We start from the raw sequence: 9,407 nt of genomic DNA, 5'->3' as shown, positions 1-9,407 counted from the left end.
ATAGAAGAACGACACTCCCAGGCACCTGGAGGCCTCCCCCACCCCCAGGCACAGACTGTGGTCACCAGCCAACATGCGCACCAACTGACTGAAAGCCCTGCTGAGCCTCGCTGAGCCCTGCTCCCTCCTGTACGGCTGCCCCAAAGCCATGGGCTTCCCCAGTGCAGTATGTGGTGACAGGTCCTCCGTTGCCTCTGACGGCTCCCCGGGCACTCATGTGCTGCACAGGGGTCTGGATGTCTCCAGCAGTGGCCCAGCAGCCTGATGCCTCCTCTTGTCTGGCACATAGGGTCCTTCACAGCTCTTCTGGGATATGGGGCCCTTGGGGAGTTCCCTGCTGCCTCTTCTGGCATTCTCTGCAAGCTTGTAGATCCCTCCTCCTCCTCCTCCTCCCCTCTCATGGGGCAGGAGACCAGTGGCTCCTCCTGCAAAGCTGACAGCCACATGCGGCACCCCTACGCACTCACTGCGCATCTGGGATGGCCCCCCCCACCCTGAGGGCCCTGCAGATTCCCACCCTTCCTGCAACCAGTCCCCCCAAAGCCATTAAACCACCCACAAGTCCTGCCCCAACAGCCCCACAGGCCTCTAAATGCCTCCAAACCCTGCCGCAACATGGTCACTGACTCCAGACTTTCCCCTAAACTCTGTCCCAAAGCCCCAAACAATCCTAAAACCACTCCCAGAGCCAGTCCCCGCAGCAGTGAGGTGTTCTAATAAATATGGGGGGTGATCTGTGTCTCCCCCTGGACTTGGTCCCACTTTAGAGAAAAGGGAATTTACAGCACTTCTTGGTGAAGAATCTTGATGGGTGGGTGCACAGCTGACAAACAGATTTTTCTCTCTTTTCTTCTGAGCCACCTCTTAGTAGGCTCTGTGCGTGCAAGAGGACTCTGTAAAGGTGGCTGACCTGGGATAATCATGCTGTGCACAATGCTTAAGGAGAACATTGACATAAAATTACAGGCTAAGGAATAACCTAAAAAAATAAAAGTCTCGGGAAAAGCCTAAGAGAGCACTGATGGGCTATGGGAAGCCCCAGTGATGCTACAGAAAACAGCATGGGTTTTAGGCACCTCCTCAGAGCAGGAGAAATGTCTTACTCCAGCCCATAGGACAATGGGTGCTCTTAATTACCACCTTTAATTACCGAAAGTGTTGTGAAAGCAGAAGGGACTAGAGATGATGCATAGCAGGTTATGGACTATATGTAAAGTTTCAACAAACAACAGTCCCCTCTTCAAATAGAAACAGTTTAGTCTTAGGTAACAGATGAATGTGGCTTTGAGTAATGTGAAGAGAAGCAATTATGTCAATCACCCAGAAAGCCTTGGAGAAGTGGTCCAAGGATCTGATACCCTCACAGCCTCATCAGTCTTCTCGGTTTGTCTGGCAGGGTAGCCCACCGAAGAGGGGCATCTTGAAGAGAAGCAGCTAGACCTAGTGATCCAGTTGTTCATTTTGGTCATCACCTGTGAGGTCAGCATCCGAGCGTAAGAGGAATCTAGGAGCTGTATCAAAAAAGTAATAGGTTTGAAGCAGAGAGAGGCAAATCAAGTGCTGTTGTACTTCCGTGTAGCTAAAGACTGAGAGACTTGTCGGTTAAGCGTGTGTATACAAGGGTTTGAGAAAGGATACTGAACAGTAACAATAATACTGACGCAGAATAAAAATCAGGTTTCATGGAAGATGGTGTAGGTAACTATTAGGTGATGTGCCTCCCTGTCTATTAACCTAGCCCTAATTGCTGTATGTCATGTTTCCAAACTGTTTACCCTGCAATGTATGATGCAAAGTGCTGTATTAAGACCTTTCCTTTAAGAAAAAGAAAAAAAAAAGAAAAGAACACGGTAAAGAGAAAAAGAACATGCATAAATCTAAGTAGTGTTTCACTGCAAGTAAAATGCAAGTTTATCTCTTTCTAACGGAGGTGGAACCAATGATAGGAAATGCTGACAAAGAGAAAAGCTGGACAAGCAGTTTTTTTGTGATTAATACTGAAGGGATGGGATGAAACAAGGAAGCCAAAATGCAGTTTAGCGGACCCTTGATATCACCAGAAACTGCTACAGAAGGAGGTGTTCTGGCATGGGTAACTAAGGTAACTCTTGATAATGGCTGTTAGTTATTTCGGCCTCCCAGAGGCAGCACTGAGGACCAAGTAACCCGTTCCGTTTTGTTATCATACGTGCATATATAGAAAGGGAAAGATATAATATTTAATTTTTAGATTAATTGCCATGGCTGAAGTTGAAGAGATCAGAAAAATGTAAGCAAGCTGAAGTAATGAAATCAAATGGAACCAACTGAGAGCTGGAACCAACTCCATCGCCCAAAAAGGGAAAGCCCGTTCCTCCTGGCGAGGAAGGATCGCCATTAATAGCGGTCGAAATAATAGATCACCAGCATACAATGGAAGGTCTGTACGCATTACAAAAAGTATGCTACGTACATATCTTTCTGCGCATGTGACTTTATGCATCTATGATGCATCATACTTTAAGAGCTACAAGACAGCAAACTATTACCTTAGGGGAATGATGGTCAAGTGGCCAGAGTTACTGAAGAGACAGAGAGACAGAAGCGTCCAAATTGTAAAGTTAAGAGAGCGCTTTCAGGAAGGCTCAGTTAGCGCAGCCCCAGGTTAATTACCTGGCAATGGTACTTGGGGAAATGGGAAGACAGTAGATGGAAGAAAGGTTAAAGCCTTGTGGATTTAAGGCTCCTTCTCATCAGTTCCAACTTAGAGCAGTTTTAGGAGGATTTAATTTCCTCCTGTAGCGTTAACATAGCTTTGCTGGTATCAGCAGACTGTGGTGGAAATTACTGGAAAGGAGTCAGGAACAGAACAAGGAACGTGAGGCTGCTTTCACTGAACTGGAAGAAGTGGCTGTAAAATCTGCTGCCCTCAAATTCCCAGGACAAGGCAAGCCTTTTTCAGTAATGCTTTCCACATCTGCTGAGTCCATGGGAGCAGCACCGTTAGAAAACAGCGGTAAGGGAAAGTGGGTGCCAGTAGCATCATCCTTACATCCCCTTTGGGGTCAGAACAAAAATTCTCCGGCTGCGAGAAAGACTGTTTAGCAGCAGTCTGGGCTGTAACTGTCTTTGAGACTTTCACCTTTGAGAGGACAGAGGCAATCCAATCTGCTCAATTCCCTCTGAAGTAGCTAATGTCAGGGAAGCAAATAGACAGCAGAATATCATCTATCCAAGTGGCAACAGCGGGCACTAATCTTAATGAGCGGGGCGGGGTGGGGTGAGGGGGTTTACTGCGCAAGTGTTACAAAAAGTGGATCTTCTTGTGTGTGTCTGAATTGACAGAGCACGGTTGTGCCAAAAATGTGGACACAGGAGGCTTCTGAAAGATTACTCTCTAGTGGCTACTTAGTCTAACTTCCCTTTCACAGCAAGCCCGACTGTCGTCATAGCTCCCAAAAGAGGGGTTGGGGGAAGCGGTATTTGTGGCTTGCGTATTCTCATTTACCTTGCTTGTGTGTGTATTAGATCCGCTTTTGTGCTTATAAACAGCTTTGGATTCTTATGATTCTCTGCAGAGCTTTGAATGTGGTTTTTTTTGTTTTTTTGCTTTGCTTTATACTTTTGTAGGGCGATGGATTTTACTATGCCTCCATCAACAAGCACTGGCTGACAAAGTTGTTATGTCCCAGCAGAGACTCTTAGGCAAGACGGAGGAGTTCAGCTACGCAGCCTGCCAGAAGAATGTCGCCTGGGAGGGGTTGCTAGCTTTGAGCTATAGGCGCTGGTGCATATGGCTCATTCTGTCAGACTTGAAGAGGTTTTCTTTGGCTGCAGAAATTTTAACTTGGCTTTATACCCTATAGTGGTAATATTTTTGTATTTATAAATTGTGTTAATTCTAGGTGTTCAGAACATCGGGGAACGACTGTATGCCACCATGAAGAACTACAGGCTACCGCCCTCAGCCCTTTGTAAGTTATCACATGTCAAGAGCAGCCAGGAGACTCCAAATGCCGATGGAAAGGTTCTCTGCCTGGTCCTGACGAGGAGCCTTTGGCCATAGGAGGGTTGGCCGCGTCCTTACTGGACTTGTGAGTAATAAGCCACAATTCACGGACCAGCAAAGGAGGAGGGGAATAGCAACTGGTAGCCCTGTCGCGGTCCGCGGGAGTGACGGGAATGAATCATACGCATTCACAGAATGCAGGTTCAATTCCATCTTTATTCAGCAATTTGCCCATTTTATAAGTACAAGTATTCGGCGCTCTGGCCCTTGATTTGTGGTTCATACAGATTATGTCACAGGTAGCCAATCATTGCACCGATCACGCACGCAGCGGTCATGCCTTGTACCTTGCTGCTTGTTTAGCAAAGCTGCCTAGCCCTTAACCTTGGTTCCCACTGGCTTCTGCTAGCTTATCTGTACTTTCTCAGGATGTATCATTCCCAGCTGCACCAGTGTCCTTGGTAAAACTACTTCAAAGCACATAGCAGCGGCTACAGCCTGAGGCCTAAGGCTTCAGCAAATTTAGCTACTCATGCTAAGCAAGTTATGCTAAGCAACTAATCCTAAACAGTGTAGTTCCAACAATCTATATTTCATATAGATTGTTGTTCTGAAGTACCGCAAGGGCCCCAACATAGCCCAATCGCTACGGCATTGCTGTTGCTAGCAAGGCCACAAGGTGGCTGCTTAATGTCATAACAGCAACTTGGGACCCCAGAATAAAAACCGCTACAGTGCTTAGAGGAGGATCTGTGTTTGCCCAGGTTAGGGAACCATCATTAAAGCTTTGGGGGGGGGGGGAAGAGCTCCAAAACGAGACTCTTCCAGTGACCTTGGTGGTTTGATTCATTTGCAGGCTGACGTTCTGAGGGCTCGCAACTTGAAGAGGAGCAGCTCAGCCCATTTTGTTGATTTTGGTGATACTGTTTTAAGGAAGCGTGTAAGTACAGAAGGGGTCTGGAAGGATTTTCAAACAAGACGGGAAAGAGCAAGGAAGATTGGAGAGTGGAAAAACTAGGTGCCATGGGTACTGAAGTTGTTAAGGGCTGATAGAATTTGGGGTTAAGCCTCTGAAAGGTGCTAAGGCACAAGGAGTAGTAAAATACCGTGACTGAACACAAAGTTCCTCCCCAGTCTGTGCCTGTGCGTGCACCCTCGCTCTTGCAGACGCAGACACCCTGGAGCTGTAGGGAAACAGGCCAGCAGACCCACAAGTGGGCTTTGGGCACAGTGGTGTGCAGAGAGCTCTGCGTGTTTGGCAGGTGAACGGGGATGGAGAGTGGCAAGGGCTGTTCCAGGCTGTCTGGATCCATCCAGTTCTGCTCCCTGTCCCTCTGTCCAGCTCTCCATCCTTCTCTTTCTTTCCCCATGGCTCGGTCCGGTGCCCCATCCCTTTGTTTAGCTACTCTTTTCCCTGCCCAGCTGCCCATCCCTCTTGTACGCTTTCCATCCCTCTCTCAATACCTACATCCCTCTGACTGGCTCCCTGTTGCTCTGTCCAGCTCCTCTTCCTCTCCCTATCCCACTACCTGCTCGCTGTCCTTCTGTCCGTCTCCCCATCCTTCTGCCGCTCTCATCTGTCTCTCTGTACCTCTCTTTGCCTCTCCAGCCCTCTGTCCTCCTCTCCAGCCTTCTCTTTCTATTTCCATCCCTTTGTTCAGCTCCCCATCCATCTATTGGCCTCCCTATCCCTCTTTTCTGCTGTTCTATCCCATCTCTCTGTCTGACTTTCCCTCCCTCTTTTTCTCTCCCCACCCTTCTGGCTGGTTCTTCATCCTTCTCTTTCTCTTCCCATCGCTCTGACCGGCCCCTGTCCCTCTCTTCCAGTCCCCATTCCTCTCTCTGGTTCTCCCCCCTTCTCTTTTGCTGCCTGTCCCTCTGTCTGCCTCCGCTTCCCTCCTTTCCTCTCTTTATTCTTCTGTCCACCTCTGTATCTCTGTTTTTCCCTCTTCTGCTCCCCAGTCCTTTGTGGAGCCCTCCATCCATCTGTCTGGCCCTCTATCCCTCTCTGTCTATTCCTCTGTGCAGCACCCTTAACCCTGGGGCCAGGTCTCTAGTCTTCTCTTTCTTTCTCCATCCATCTGCCAAGCTCTTTATCCCTCTTTTCTTCTGTTCTGCTCTCTGTCCCTGTGCCCAGCTGAAGGTCTGTCATTCCTTTGTGTTTTGTCTGGTGTGGCAGGTGCCAAGAGGCAGTTGGCACTCAGCAGAGATGATCAGCAACACCCAGAGGGTCCCATCAATCTGCCTGGTTCGGGTCTTGTGAGACACCTCTGCAGGGACTTTGCGTGCTCGGCAGGCAAGTGGGTTGGAGTGTGGCGAGAGCTTTTCCGGGCTGACTGGGTCCGTCCGGTTCCACTCCCTGTCCCTCTGTCCAGCTCGCCATCCTTCTCTTTCTTTCCCTGTCACTCTGTCCGGTGCCAGCAGCGACCAGTGGGTCCCATCAGTCTGCCTGGTTCCAGTCATGTCAGACACCTCTTCAGGGACTCTGCGTGTGGAGGGCTGTGGCTGTGCAGTGGGGGAGCAGTAATGGGCCAAAGATGCAGTGGGGGATGTAGCAGGCAGTGAAGAGGCTCCTGGGGAAGGAAGGTGTCACGGAGGCAGAGAGCAGCAGAGGCTCTGAGTACTCGGATGTTAGGACAGGTGCTCGTGGTAGGGCGGTCTGGAGCTGCTGCTGTTGTTGTCTGTCCTACTCGTCAGCGCAGTCTGCAGTTATTGCGTTTTGTCCGCCTGTGCGCAGACGGGGCTGCTGTGTGGTGCAGCTTGAGTCACGATCGTGATGCTGGCATTGAGCCCAGTTTTCTGTCAGGTCTGCCTTTATGCAAACTGGTGTCTTCCCTACATCAGCCTTGCTCTGCTCCTCTTCCAGGAGCCTGCGCTCAACTCTGCTTTCTGGCACACTGTCGTGTCATAGGGCTTTCCAGTAGGGTCTGTCTGACTTGGGCCGCTTGTGTTGTCCGCTAGGCAGCCTGAGCGAGTGAAGCAAAATACTCCTCCTGGCACTGTCCCAGCCAGAGTCAGTTTCCCATCAGCTCAGTCTCTCCAGAGTTTGGAGTTTCTGGAGGCCTTAGTTTTTATCCTGCCTTGGCTGGACAGCGCTTTCTGAGAGTGTCTGTCCGTGGCAGTTTCCCTGAGGAGTATCATCTACCAAAGGCTGGAGGTGGCCAGGTGACTGACCGAGCCTGACTGTACGTGAGGGTTGCTGTGACATCCCTGCGATGAAATGGAGCCAGAGAGGGTGAGTGAAGCAGCACAGAGGGTCAGTCATAATTGCGGAAGCAATTATGGGCCTTGGACTAGGGAGTAGTTTTAGGAGGGCTGTGCAGTTGCTTGGCCTCTCAGTAACCATTCTGGCCGCTTTGCAGGTGGCTGAAGCATAGTCCAGCAGTCAAAGGAGCATTGTCACAGCTGGGAGCTCTGTGGAGATCTGCGGCTGGCCATGGAGGATGAACTCTGACTTGCAGCGTTGACACAGCTAAATCCTGGGACTGCACTGTATGTGAGCAGGGCTGGGAGGTGGAAGCTGGTTTTGCCCTAGGTGGTTACTGGTGTCATTGGCTGTGGATGTTTGCCCATAGAGCTGAGAAGACCAAAAATGTAATTGTCTGTAACACAGATGAATTAGTGCTTGCAGTGTTTCAGGTAGGTTCAGTGGAAGTGCAGCTTAGTGCAGTCCAGTGGCATGATTCTTGCACATGCTCACATTTGAACGGTGGCTAAAACCAAGCCTATAAACAGCAACTGTCACGTGATTTTGGTGCGTGTCTTCCTGTTCTGCTGCCATTCTAAATGAAGGGGAAACTTCTTAAACTGTGGGCAAAACCCCATGGCTTCTCTGTACTGTTCTCATGCTCATGGGTGCTTTGGTGTTTCTTGCTTAAAGCTGAGGGTTTGAAGTTTTTCACTTAAGGTTTATTGTTTAGTTTGTTGTTGAGGGTCTGTCACTCAGGGGTTATGGTGTATTACTTCATTTTGTGGGGCTCAGTCTTTATCAGTCAGAGTTTACAGTTTGCTCATTTAGCAGTCAGGGCGCAGAATTTAAAATCCAACCTCATCCCTAAATTTTAAAGCTTTGGCAACCATTTGGATTCCAAGATTTGCAGTTTGTCACTTAGGGTGCAGGGTTTACAGCTTACTGATCAACGAAAAGGGCTAAATCCTTGGATAATAAACTGGAAGCCCTGAAGCCTAAGCAGCAGGCTGCAAACCCTCCTTCGAGGTTTGTAACCTTCCCCTGTACCCAGCGTTCAGCTCTGTGCGCTGACCTGAGGTCTGGGTTTCATGCGGAGCAGGCCCATCACACCGAGACTGGCGATGCGATGGGTGAGCTGAGCACTGTGAAAGCATCCTGCAGGGCTCTAGTCTGGGGTAGGGCAGAAGCACAGGCAGGCGAGATCAGGCATTTTCCTCTCAACTCTCAGAGCTGGATCCTATCCCTGAAGGAAAGAGCAGAGGGGGTAGATTGTTGACTACTCAGAAACCTGCCACGTCAGGGGCAGCAGCAGGAGCTGACCCTTCCCTGACAGATGGAGGAACGCTGGTGTGGTCATGACTCTTCGGGTGTCACAGGATAAGGGGAAGCATGGCAGACTCATGCCCAGGTGTTGTTTCTGTTCAGTAAAACAATAAACAGTTGCTTTATTCTTTGCACTCATGTCTGTGGTTCCTGCCGTCACTTTGCATGAAGATAATGCCCAGGGGAGGAGGTTACACACTGTGTGTGCTGCTGGGAGCTGGTCCCCAAGTCCCTCGTACTTTGGTGTCCCTGCGGTTCCCAGGGAACCCAGTGCTGTTCGCAGGGCTGTGGGGAATTTCCCTTGCATTGCCTGGACCTTGGGGTGGTGTCGGTGGCATTTCTCATCATCCTGGGGGCAGCCAGGGCCCCTCCAGGGCTGCGTGAGGTCTCCAGGCTGCTTCCGGATTTGCTTTCAGCACTTCGCCATGTCCCTTGTGTGTCTGGGGAGGAGGCCTATGTGCCTGGAGCTGGGAGATAGTTTCTGTGGGGATGGGGGGAGCCTGCAGGCACTGTCCCATCAGCCACTTCGAGCCGTGTGATGTGCCTTATGGTCCCTTTGGTGTGCACCAAGGCCCTTCGTTTGTATTTTGGTTTGCCCCAGAGCCCTGTGTTTGCCCTCTGATGCTCTCAGGAGCCCTCAATTCACATTTTGGGTTGCCCTCAAGCCCCCTTTTGTGCCTTTTGGTGTGCCCCAGGGCCCTATGTTTGCTTTGCAGCACGCCCCAAAGTTCTCCATTTAGCTTTCTCCCCTGTCCCAGAGTTTTCTGGGTGCTTCCTGGTGTGCCCCAGGGCCCTCCCTTTGCCTTTTGGCACTCCCAGAGTCACTGTTTGCTCTATCATTGCCTTTTTTTACTTTTGTTGTACTCACAGCTCTGGATTTGTTCTCTTGTCTCCTGAATACTTCCT

General features: G+C 50.0%; 1 long non-coding RNA gene across 2 annotated transcripts; it reads left to right on the top strand.

The window, feature by feature from the left end:
• The first annotated feature begins 3,820 nt into the window (after positions 1-3,820).
• LOC136993185 (uncharacterized) lies at positions 3,821-8,317 on the top strand. 2 transcript variants are annotated; one of them, XR_010885418.1, is made up of 5 exons: positions 3,821-4,073; positions 4,845-4,928; positions 6,168-6,284; positions 7,111-7,223; positions 7,351-8,317. It is a non-coding gene; the product is annotated as an uncharacterized lncRNA (long non-coding RNA). The 2 variants fall into 2 exon arrangements; XR_010885417.1 differs by having other exon boundaries at positions 7,111-8,317.
• The last annotated feature ends 1,090 nt before the right edge of the window (positions 8,318-9,407 follow it).

The sequence above is a fragment of the Apteryx mantelli genome, chromosome 12 (genome assembly GCF_036417845.1).
Source record: "Apteryx mantelli isolate bAptMan1 chromosome 12, bAptMan1.hap1, whole genome shotgun sequence".
Classification (NCBI taxonomy): domain Eukaryota; kingdom Metazoa; phylum Chordata; class Aves; order Apterygiformes; family Apterygidae; genus Apteryx; species Apteryx mantelli.
This window is presented reverse-complemented; position numbering and strand designations above follow the sequence as displayed.